General features: G+C 37.2%; 1 protein-coding gene across 4 annotated transcripts in view; it reads left to right on the forward strand.

Annotated features, from left to right (window-relative positions):
* The window catches only part of slc25a26 (solute carrier family 25 member 26), a 193,853-nt gene that overhangs the window by 12,196 nt on the left and 168,405 nt on the right, over positions 1-13,252 (forward strand). The window lies entirely within an intron of this gene.

Raw genomic sequence — 13,252 nt, forward strand, 5'->3', positions numbered from 1 at the left:
TTGAATGAATTTTTATAAACCTTGACTAGTACATATTGGAGAACAGTGAAAAGTTTGTCTCCTTTTTATAATGGCACTTGAAAGTGTAACACAAGAGCTATATAAGTTAATGAGGATAGCTAGCCAAAAGCTTGACTAGAGAAATACATTTTAAAGAATATCATAAAAGAGGAGAGGGATGTAGTGAGGCAGATCCATGGAGGAGAGTCCAGAGAGGAGGTTTCAGGCAGATGGATGTGAGATTAAAATTGGGAAGGTGCACGAGGTCTGTATGGCAAGGCTAAAGTGGTTTCAATGTGGGACGGGATAAGGTCTTTGTAAACAAGGTTGAGAATTTTAGATTTAAATTATTGTCAGACCAGCAGCCAATGTAGGTCAAAGAGCAGAACGCTATACCTGAAGTTAGGATATGCACGTCAGAATTTTGGTTGAGTTCAAGGGGAGAGAGGCTGATGAGGAGAGCTTTGCAATAATCGCGTCTCAAGACAACAAAGGCTTGGATTTTTTTTTAACATGTGGAAAGCTTATTTTCCAATTACACAAACTGACCATTTGTGCAACAAATTGTTTAATGTGGTTTTAAAGCATTATTGATCTGCTGTTTTTCTCAATAAGGACATTTCAAATGTTCAAAGTGAAATTAATATGCAAAAGAATTTTTCACCTCATACTATGATTAACTTATCTATTGAATCTTCTTTTGTGCCTGCTACAGATTGGTTTATTATTTTAACTCAAAAACCTCAGTTTCTGGTTTTGGAATTTTTGCTTGGAGCTGTGGTTCTATCCACTGAATTTAGAAGGTGATGCCTAATCTGGGCTGAGTAGCTAATTTGCCCTGGAGTATTGTGCATTCAGTCAGCTGGACTGATGGCTATTTTTTTCCCTTTTTGATTGCAACATCTTTCAAATAATTTTCAGAATTTTCAAGAGAAAGTAGAGCCACTTGGCATCCCTGGCACATATAAAATATTTGTCACTTTGGATTTGTAATCAACATTTATAATTAAAAATGCCATTTAGAATTAGCATTTTCTTCCTTTTTTTTTGAAGAAGAATTGTTCTTAATTTGTAAGGAGACGTCTGCTGTGTTGACACTTGAGTATGCTGAGTTTCCTATTATCCTGTTGCTCAGGAGCTGCAAGTTGACATTATAGGGAGTAATGGATGATGCATCAGGTGATAGGTTTGATTTGAGGATGAATAGGTTAAATTAGTCTTATTTGCGGTTCTTTAACTAGTGTTTCATGGGGTTAGTGATGTGATTTTGATTTTTTTTCCCCCAAGAACTGTTTTTAAATATTTTCTTAAGATGGAGCTGTTTTAATGAATATAATTTTTTAACTTTTTTCCTCATTGATTTCAAACTCAGCTAGGGCTCATACTTGGATAATTGTAGCAAATGTTTCAACAAGGTTGACCATATTTATGGGTGAACATTATGACATTCAAATAGCATCTGGCCCTTTGTCCCTCATGTTTTCAGGGTAGTGTACAAATACAGGTTAGAATGAGATGTGAAAAGCTCCTATACCAGTGCAAATGGAAATATAGTCAATCGCTCTGTATAATGCAGTTTTTGGCCCCCTCAATGTCACAATATTTGAGAGAAAATTTGAAACCATGGAGATTTAGTAAATATTGTTTGATTTAAAATAGATTCATAACTATTTTAAAAACTCATTTTGTGTTGATTTTGATGCAAATTTGTATGGACTTCCAAAGGTTTATTATATTCTGCTTCTGTTTTTCTTAAGTACTTTGGCTTTTTTGATTGATCTTATTGTGGTTTAACTTCATTTGTATTCCATGTGTGTATTTGTGGAGAGCTCATTTGTCAAGTTGAAGTGAATCGCTTGCTTGCATTTATAAACCTTTTCTCCCTCAGGACATACTAGAAAATACAGTGTGACATGACAAGGCAAAGCAATTGGCAGGCTTTTAGCTTGGCATGTCAACTCATCCACAAATTTTGGAATACCAAAAGCCAGTTAAAACAAAATACATTGTATTTATAGCAAACAACAATGGCTGCCTGATTCCATTGTTTTTCCATTTTATTGTAAAGCAATGCTTAGAAATTTGCAGGGGATTTAAACGGAATTGACATTCAGGAGTAATATATTCGCTGCAAAGTGATGGAACTACACGATTTAAATTTGTTGAGTTTCGTATTCTGTTCCATTTAAAATTCTGGCAGTAGAAAATAGAATACTGGAATAATATTTGAGGATTCATATTGAACATATAAATGCAAACAAGGAAGTGTCCAATTAACCCTTTTCCTTTGCCTTAAGGAAAGGATTCAGAAGATAATTTATTTAACCCATTGGAAGTGTTTGTACAATAATTTGCCGGCTCTGCTGGAAGCTATTGTCTATTTTGTTCCTACCCTGTATATTCTGACACTCTCTTCATTTAACAGTTTGAGGCTATACGTTCACCTTCCAAGTCCCATTTAAATGGGAGTTTCCATTTAAAGATCACTGTCATTTGTTATCCTTGCGCAATTGCTTCCTCTTGCATGCTTTCTCCCCAGTATAGAAGGCCAGTCAGTCAGTCAGTTGTCATTATGTCTTGGTACTTTGAAAGAGCAGTTGAACTTCACCACACACCCCTAATTTATGTCTATAACCATGTAGGTTTGTCATCCTAACTGTCTATCATCCACTTAGTGAAATATTTTATGTAATCATTTCCCACTGTCTTATTAAATAGTGTTCCAGATGCAAGTAATTTTGTCTTGTAATGCCTTGCCTTCCATATGAACTTTTGGAATATCCTCTTGTACTTTTCATCATCAGTTTGGTTGTTAACCTAATTTTTGTCCTGACGTTTGTCATGAATGTTGTGATTCCAGCTGATGAGAGTAATGGCTGAAAATGTGTTGCTGGTTAAAGCACAGCAGGTTAGGCAGCATCCAAGGAACAGGAAATTCGACGTTTCGGGCATAAGCCCTTCATCAGGAATGCCCGAAACATCGAAATTCCTGTTCCTTGGATGCTGCCTAACCTGCTGTGCTTTAACCAGCAACACATTTTCAGCTGTGATCTCCAGCATCTGCAGACCTCATTTTTTACCCGATGAGAGTAATGGACAAGGTAGATCCAGAGTGAAATCTGGTTTAGTTGACCATAAGTTTTAATTTTACAGCTAAGGTCACTGAAGATATTGATAAAAGGCTGTCATGCACTTTTAGCAAAACAAAAATTGAAATCAATTTCATTTAGAAGGAAAATAAAGCAGTAACTAATTCGCATAGTAGAAGAACTAGCTGGAACAGTCTTATAAGAAATATCGGAAGTAATGATTCAACTCATTTATTTTCTCAGTAATCTTACAGGTGCTTAGGCCTACGGAAGGATCATCCTATTTCTATTAAAAAGTTTTTTGTTCAGTTGGCACAGCTGTACATTGTTTCTTTTCAGCAAACGTCTGTATTCACTTGATAGCATCATCTTTAGTTAATGAGACCTTTGAGCAAACTGCCTACACAGTTCACCTGTTTCTTAACATGCATCCCTTAAACTCCACTTGCCCAGCCTCCTGTCTCTGGAACTTTATCTTAATGACATTAATCCACTTGGGGCTTCTCAGTGCAAACTGCTTTGGGAACCGCTAAGCTCAACTCCTCTGCTGCCATAGACCTGTTCTCTCTCAATTAATGCATGAAACACACTTCCAGATACCCACCACCACACTCAGAACTCAGTGAAGTCCTTCTGTTCTTAACCCATAAGGTATGGAATCAAATCAAACTTAAGTCTCTGTGAATCTTGTCCAAGTTAGATCTCAAGTTTCCAAATATTTAGACCAATACTTAACTTTCATCACAGTGTTTTATTTTGTTTCCTTTGTCGTCCAGGATGGATTAGCTTTTCTGCCTTTTCATTTCAAATGATTATGCCTAGTTTGTACTTGAGCTATCTCTTCCCTGTTACTGCATAACAGTGAATCTATTTTGATTAAAAATCACAAGGTTTTCAAATAATGATCCTTCATTTATTGTTTAAAACTTTGAATGTGGAAAAAATACTGAATTTCCCATTATCTCTTTAATCAATTCCCAAAGTGCATGTGTCACAAAGTGATGGGACACATTGTCATCTCAATCACCACAGATCTGGTGATAAGCATAATCTTTTCTCCCCATTCAGCCAGGGTACATACAATTAGTTAATTCACTGAGTAAAACGCAGTTGTCAGACAACAATGCTATACACTTGTAAAAATTATGTTATCTTCAAAGTATAACATTTTCATTCTCTCTTGCTTTCTCTTCTTTGGTATTATTCCACTGCCAGGACTTCAATACTTCACCAATTAAATACTTTTCTTGTGTATGTAACAACTAGAGAGCAGAAGAAATGAGACAGACCAACGCATGAATTGTTTAACAGGATAAATATAACTAATTTGCTTGAGTTTTAAGGACTAGAAATTCCGTGTGATGTGAAGAACATCGTGTAATATCCTTGATTTAAAACATGACACTATGTAGTCTTTGTGAAAAAAACAAAAGTTCGTGAACTTGCTTGGACATGTTTTGACATACCTCTGTGGTAGTTTGGACTTGAATACAGACCTTTTAGGCCCTGAGGTAGTGACCTGAAGCAAATTTTGATGCATCCATCGATTTAAATAATTGTGAATCCCAATTTTTTTTTTAAAAAAGTCAAGTTATGAGAAGTTATAACTTTAGCATCATTTTCAGTGCATGTAGAATAGTTTCTAATTAGGCAGCCTTAATGTAATGTGCTCAGTCAATTGTAATTGTTGTGTTAAGCACCCTTTTTCCCTCAATTAGCAGATGAGAGTTTTGGGTTGAAGCAGTTAATGATGTAGGTTACAGACATAGGGGTGGTCACAAAGGACATGATTTAAAATCCTTACACACCTGTAATAAATACCAAAAAGCATACAGAATATTTAAACATAAGTTATCAAGAGCTTCTCTGATCTGGAGTTTTTACACCGGGTGTAGTCATCTTAAATTATTTCATGTCATGTTGTTGGTTATGTGATGTGAAGCGCTACCATCTGAGAGGAGATTATTCACTTCATATATGGACGTACCTGGTCAAATTTTAAATTATTAGTGTTATCTTTTTAAGACTGATGAGAAAAATGATTGTACTGATGATCGTCAGCAATTCTTTAGATGGGGTCACCGGAAAAGATGACTGTCATCAAAATTCTGTGCCTGTAGAAGATTGTACAGCCAAATCAGCATTTATATGATTCAACATCCTTTCACCATTTGTTGATCTTGAACAAAAACGGATTGCTTTTAAGGTACATGTACAAGGAAGCCATATCATGTGATCTGTACCTTGAGGATACCTTCTTGAAGCAACAGCATTTCTTCATGTTATTTCAGATTAATTGTTTTGTTCAGAAGATGTGAAAGGCAATGGAGCCTAGTCTAGTGCATTTAACATCAGAAATTCTCATTTCAATGGGAATTATTTTGATAACCGTTATTGCTATTTTACCTTGATTGAAACATTATTTTATTTTGCTCGCAAGTAAAATAACAATTAGTGCAGTTCAATTGGTTACTTGAACAAGCTAAAGCTTTCATGTGATGTGAAACTGAGATATAACTGAAGGGACCATGTTGCTCTTTTTTCATTCTCCTTCTTGGGATGACAGGTTAAGAACAGGAATGTGTGGAATGTAATTTTACACTGACTCATGCATTTAATTGTGGTAAAAATTACTAGTAGTTTTAAGTTTGTCATTTTTCTGTGTTGAGATAAAGATGTAATTGGTTAATGTACTGTTGTGTATTCAAATATGCCTCTTTCACTGTTGAACATCAGCTTTGAGAGTAAAAGAATTCAAATGATTCTGCACTCCCCGTTCGGCCCAAACAGTGGGTGAAAATTAACATGTTGCCATGAGAATATTCTGTGATCCAGCTGCTGGCTTCTGAGAAACGAATCAGAAATAAATCTGTTACTCACTGCTCTATGAGAAATGGTTAACACTGGCAATAACAAAGTCATGTTAACACTTGTTTTTTGTAAACAACATCTGTTGAAATGGGACTATTTACAATAGTAAATCAAAAGTTAAAAACTACACAGTAAAATAAGTCACCTGTTGAAGAGGCAGTGCCCTGAAAGCTTGTGATTTCAAATAAACCTTATGGACTGTAACTTGGTGTTGTGTGACTTTTGACCAAAGTTATAAAATGCATAGGGAGAAAATAACTCACCAAAATAGCCAATAGGAAAAATGTGTTCTGAATATGTAGATTTGTGTTGAGCATATGGAGATTTATAGTACACCTGAGATTTGGAACCTATACATGATAGGGGAGTCTAAAGCTAGACGGCATAAGTTCAAGGTGAGGGGGAGAAATACAAGAGGGTCCAGGGCAAATATTTCATACAGAGGGTGCTAATTGTCTGGAATGGCCTGCCAGAGGTAGTGGTGGAAGAGAATAAAATTTTGTCATTTAAGAAACATTTAGACAGGTACATGGATGGGATAGGTTTGGAGGGAGATGGAAATGGGGCTAGTTTAAATTGTGAAAGCTGGGTGACGTAGGCAAATTGGGCTGAAGGACCTGTTTTCATGCTGTAGACCTCTATGGCTGTATGCCCCATTATTCCCATGCATTACTGTTCACACTACAGGAAGCATTCCTTAGTTAGGGGATAATGAATCATGGAACAGATCACTAGTAGAATGGAAAACCATAGCATGTTTAAAAATAAGACTGCATGATTTCATGTTACATAACTATTGGGACTAGATTATGAATTATGTCTTTCTCCAAAGTATTAAAGCCAAGATTTTAAGGAGTAGTTTATGCCAGTGCTTTCTGCTGGAGAAGGAAGGGTGGACTATACATTGAAGCTAAGATAGAACTTTAATGTTAAAGAGTTGATGAAGGTGCAGAGATGTAGTGAAAACCACGTTCTCATTTCCAATAGCAGGTGATGCATCTATTGCAGTGCACTGTTGATGTTAGTACACTGTAAGTAGTCCTCCAGCAATGCTCTGAAGGAATGTGGCTTAGTACAAACAAAAATTACATGTAAGTTTGCATTGTTGTCTTGTGCACTGGACTCAGATGGATTTCTTCAATGGGCTTCATTGCTGACAATCATGACAGGTAGTGCAAATAGAGTCAAATTTCTGTGTCACTATGGAGCCGTGTTAATAAGGGAAAAATTCTGTGTCATCCTTTCTATAGGCTTTAAGTATGATAAAATGACTAGAAGATTTACTTCACTGCCGTATCATTGAGAGTTTTTGATCTGAGGTTTGTGGTTAGCAGCACAGCAAGGGCACTAGCTGTTGACCAGGATGTGAGCCTCACTGAGAGAATGGTACACGGTCGTACAGCAACAGATTGCAGTGTTCAATACTGGGCATTCACAGTGTAGAGCAGCCATGTTGTTTTCAGGTTCTCCAAGGACTCAATGCCAAAATAAGATTTTTACACTGACAAAACAGGAAACTGAAAGCAATAACAATTGCTTTAATATTTTTACAGGCAGCATATTAAAGATTGGGCCTTTAATATATAAGTGAGGTGAATGTGGAAAGTTGAAAAACATTGTGAAAAAAACCTCCCTCTTAAAAAAAAGTTTAATCACTTATCAGCACTCCATGCTGTTCATTAGATTTTGTTAGTCCCTTCACCATTAAAAGCACAAGGGTTTTCAAACAGTGATTTTGCAGCAGGAATTTTGACGTTTTCCTTGATTTCATGATGGCTAGCCATGTGACAGACCCTGTATTCAAGATCATCAAACTAGTTTGTGCAGACCTGACATCTTGAATTTGCTGACATATGGCAGTCTACATACCCCTAAGCTAACCCACCCCTCTGGCCCAGTTTATCAAAATTGAAATGATTATGTTTACAGAGTGAGGAAAATAAATGTAATGTGTGTTCTTTTGAAAGGGAGACCACAGTGTCTCAAGTTGAATGTTTGCAACATTGGCTTTTCCTCTGGTTCAACATTTTTATTCAGCCTCCAAAGTTTAGTCCCATTTCTGCAAGTTGATGTTCTCCGTTCTTTTACTATTGCCTTGTATCTTCAACAAGGACTGCATTCTGCAAAAGTAGTTTGGTTATGGTAACCTTTAGGAAATCCCAAGGTTATAAAGGTATTTTATTGTGAAGAAACAAAGTGTTTTTAGCTAGCCTCTGTGTATTTCTCAAAGTAGTTCACAGTGGAATAATTTCTGCATAAATCTTGATTGTTGAATTGCTTAAGGAATGTCTTCCAAAAAATAATCTCAAGTTGTGAAACATATTTGTTTTGAAAAATTGGTTTGGGCCACTCTCCCCATTGGGACTGGAGATTCCAACAATGTAAGTAAGCTGGAATTCACCATGCTTTGTCTATTTTAAGAAATATTAATTTGGAATGAAATATTAAATTATGAACCTTTAGACTGGTAAAAAAAAATGGCTGAGATTTATCTTTCATTTTTTTCCTGATCTCAGCCTGGGTCTTAAACGGAGTGTACAAATCCAGAATGAAAGTATCCTCTGGTGTTCATGCAGGTCTCGTGCCTATCCATTTCCAATGCGTCTGATTGTTTCACAACATTGCCCTAGATTCGCAACACTTTTTCTTACATCTGTTATCCCAATAAGACAATGGAGGTGATGACTAAAGAAAGTTGAATGAATTAAGGTTTGATCCTGACACTGGATATAGGTGGCTCAGTGGTTAGCACTGCTGCCTCACAGCACTAGGATTTGATTTCACCCTCAAGTGACCGTTTGTGTAGAGTTTGGACATTCTCCCAATGTCTGCATCGGTTTCCTCTGAGTGCTCTGGTTTCCTGCCACGTTTTCAAAGATAATCACGTTAGGTGGATTGGCTTAACTAAATTCCCCATAGTATTCAGGTAGATTAACCATGGGAATACAGAGTTACAGGGATAGGATAGAGGAGTGGTTCTGCATGGGATGCTCTTCGGAGGGTCAATGTGGACTCAATAGGCTGAATGGCCTGTTTCCATACCATAGGGATTCAATGATTTATTATGCCTGTTAGGAGTGTGTAATCTTTGCACTATACCTGAGCTGGAATATCCAAAAAATATTCATGTTGCTTCCATCTTTTACCGAAAAATATATTTTCTCACACCCTGTGGCATCTTGTTTATTTTGGAGGGAAAATTAAAGGTGGGTTAAGAAGGATTGTTTCCTTTCTCCCTCATCCTTTTCCTATCCACTTCAAAAATGGCTTTTCTCCTTGGAACCAACTTCTTTTAGCAAGTGGGGGTCTCCGAATTGATGTTTTTTCCCTCTCTCCTGCCTGGTATTTCACCTGATATTGACCTCTCAGTTATTGAAATGAAGGCACTTCTACTCAGGACATTAATTCAGGTGTTTCTCAGGTTCCTGTCTTAGGCACAACCATTCTCAGCTACTTTATCAATGATCTTCGGTCCATCATGTGGTCAGAAGTAGGAATGCATGCTGATGACTGCATGATGTCCACCACCATTTGTGACTTCTCAGATATCGAAGTACCTGTGTCCATTAGTGGAAAGATCTGGACAGCATTCGGTTTGGGGTGATAACTTGCAAGCAAATTTACACAGTGCAAGTGGCTGGCAATGACCATCTTGAACAAGAGATTCGTTAACTACCATAGGGCAAATAGGCAAAGTCTTTTCTTTAGGGTCGGGGAGTCCAGAACTAGAGGATATAGAGGTTTAGGGTGAGAGGGAAGAGATATAAAAGAGGCTAAAGGGGCAACCTTTTCACACAGAGGGTGGTGCAGGTATGGAATGAGCTGCCAGAGGAAGTGGTGCAGGCTGGTACAATTGCAACATTTAAGAGGCATTTGGATGTGTATATGAATAGGAAGGGTTTGGAGGGATGTGGGCTGGGTGCTGGCAGGTGGGACTAGTTTGGGTTGGGATATCTGGTCGGCATGGATGGGTTGGACCGAAGGGTCTGTTTCCATGCTGTACATCTCTATGACTCTATTTGATGGCATTTACCATTGCTGTAACCCTAATATCAACATCCTGGGGAATGTTGTTGACCAGAAACTGGATTGGACTGGACTGGCCTGGCCAGATAAATATTATGGCTCCAGGACAAGCCAAAAGATGTGAATTTTGTGGTGAATAACTTGCCCACATCTCCCCAAAGCCATTTGTCTGCCCATATCAAAATGTTCAGATTTATCGAAAAAATCTCATTTTGATGATTAAAAACCATATTCTATCATGACATGATATCAAGCTCAATAAATGATTACCAGTTTTCAGAGGTACAGTATGGTTCTACACATTGTTTTGGCAGAATAAAACTGGTCTTATCTCCCCCCTGTGGTGTGTTTGTTGCAGCTCATGTGTGGGTTGTTGACGGATCCTAATTTTCAGGTTTCATTTATAAGGTGCAAATCTGATGAGTGCAGCTCCAACAAATTGAGAAGCTTAACACTTCCATGACAAAGCAGCCCACTTGAACAACACCTCATCCACCACCTTGAATGTTCGTTCCCACACCGCTGACGTATCAGTGTGTATTATGTAGCAAATGAACTGCAGCAACTCACCAAGGTTCTTTCATCAGTGCCTTGCAATTCCTAGGCCTCTGCCACTGAGGAAGAGAAGGGTGGTAGATGTTTGGGAATATCACCATCTGTAATTTCCCTCCAAGTTGGATGCTGTCCTGACTTGGAACTACATCATTGGTTTTAACACAGTTGCTGAGAAACCCCCTTCCCACCAACACTGGCTGTATCTGCATCTGATGAATTGCAACATTTCTGAGGAGGTGGCTCACCAAAGCTGCTTGGGTGATTTGGGTGGGACAATAAATATTGTCCTTGTCAATGACATCCATCTCCTGTGGGAAAAAAAATCAATTTTTCATGTATTACAAAGAAACAAATAACTTTGAAAAGTCCCAGTGCTGGTGAAAAGAAACATTTTTTCATTGAAATTCTATATCCTGTAACCTTGCATGTTGTGCCATTTCCCTTTTTTTCATCTGCCTTTGCAAAATGGCATTATTCAGAAGGCGTACAGTTTTCATCTGCTTTAAAATGTTGATTGCTTTCTTCAATGTTTCTGTAAAATGTCAAATATGTCCTTTGAATTGTAGTTGCTGTTGTGCTTGGTCACCCTGAAACACCAGTCTGATTTAACTTAACCTAATGGTTGGCCAGGAAATGAGATTGCTGCCATAAAGACCTGCTGTGAAATGCAGCTGAATTTTGTGGTCATAACATGGCAAATCTCGAATTAAACCTGGAGTTGAAATTGTCTGTAAATAAAGATGAATGGAGGCTGAAACCCTTCAATACAGCTAGCAAATTTATCATCCAATTAGGGGCTGAAACCTGAAAATTAGGATCTGTCAGCAACCCACACATGAGCTGCATCAAAACAGCACAGGGCGGAAATAAGACCAGTTTTATTCTACCAAAATAATGTGTAGAAACAGGTAATCATCTATTTAGCTTGATATCATAAGTCATGATAGAATATAGTTTTAATAATCAGAATTAGATTTATTTGACAAATCTGAACATTTTGATATGAAAAATTTCATGAAATGTTCCAAGATTACTAATGCTCTGAAATATGATTCACAGTTCATATGTCGAGTATTTAAATGGAACTTATGAAAAAAAGCACAGCCTGGTTTAATGATTATTTCTATTACATGTATTAAGTAGTTTATTTTAAAATGTGTAAATATACCATGGAGAGTTTGCAGTCTAGCATTATCTATTTCCAGCCTGAAGGGGTCAGTCTTGCCACAGCAATTTTATTTTGATTTCTGCCATGTCCTATCCCTGAGTAGGAAACCAGATTGTTCTGCATCAACTTATTGCAGTTTTAACTGTATGTGATCCAGAAACATGCAACAAAAATGTTTATCGAGATTTTTGAGTTTTGTTTTACAGCTGAAGCGTATGTTAGTATTTAAGTTGTTTGGAATTAAACGGATTTTCTGGGTTGAATTTAATTAATTTTGAATATCAAGTTTGTGGTATTGTATTGTTATATTTTTGGTCAATTAATTCTATGAACTATATTTTACTGAGTTTCCTTCTCTGTCAAGTCTACGACCATTGACAAGTTAGAAGATGATAAATGAGTTACGAAAAATCCTTTTAATAATAAAGCGTCCAAGTGTGTGGTATTTCAACCCCAGCATGTTCAATACTGTCAACTAGGTGGTTCTTCCACAGGGTCTTGCTTAGAGGCTGGTGTGTCAACAGAGATTTGTTATTGCTTTAAGGAGACTGAGAGTATTGGGTTTGTGAAAGTCACTATTTTCTTAGTTCCCACTGTTTCCTTTTAATCAGCGCTCTAAATAGGGTAGCAGTGCGTGCAGATTCTATTGTCATTTTTATTAATTGAGTATTAGTCTGGGATATCTTGGAGAAACTCAGGATAGCAACATCCATTTAGCAGTTTTTAGCAACCTCAATTGCTCTAATAGTTGAGTGTTAATTACCACTTTATCCTTTTTTAAGAAATGCTAATTGTGGACTCTAGCATCTATTACATGATCTGTGTTCTCAAAGTAGGCTTCTCTGTTTGCAAAATTGACTTCCAACCTTTTGGGAGGAACATCAGTTAAGGATGCACCGGGGAAAGATTCTGGATCAATTGCCTCTGGCACAGGAAACAGATTTCCTCTGCTGAAAATCCTGAGAATACAACATAAGAAATAGCAATAGACACTTCAGCCTGCTCCTCCATTAATAGTAAGATCATGGCTGATTTGACTATTGTCTTGACTCCAATTTTCTCTTTGTCCCTCAAGTCATGTTTAGCAACATGCTGAAGCCATATAAAGTTTCTTTGATTTTGGGAAAGAAATTGATAAAGTTGTCAACCTGCTACTTTTGTTATGTGTTATCATATTATGTCAGGTGATTTATTTTTCAATATACATTTGGAGTTTCCACATTGAAAAGTCTATGATTGAATGAAATTGGCATGTCTTGATGCCCAGGAACTTCAGATAATGGTACAATGTTAAATAGTCAGCATCAATCGGTGTTTATAACATACATCCTAATTTAGAGATTCCCTGGATCCCTATGGTATCATTTCACATTACTTCAAAACATTTTATGTTCTGTGATCCCTGGATGGCACATCTTTAATACTTTGTTTGTTTCCTCTTTGCAGGTAGATCCACTATTCTTTTTGTGTCTTGCCATTAACCTCCTTTGAGCTGGCACATGCCTCAAGGCCATGTTTCAGTAGAACTGAAGGAAAGCCAATT

This window comes from Hemiscyllium ocellatum, chromosome 14 (genome assembly GCF_020745735.1).
Source record: "Hemiscyllium ocellatum isolate sHemOce1 chromosome 14, sHemOce1.pat.X.cur, whole genome shotgun sequence".
Taxonomy (NCBI): Eukaryota; Metazoa; Chordata; class Chondrichthyes; order Orectolobiformes; family Hemiscylliidae; genus Hemiscyllium; species Hemiscyllium ocellatum.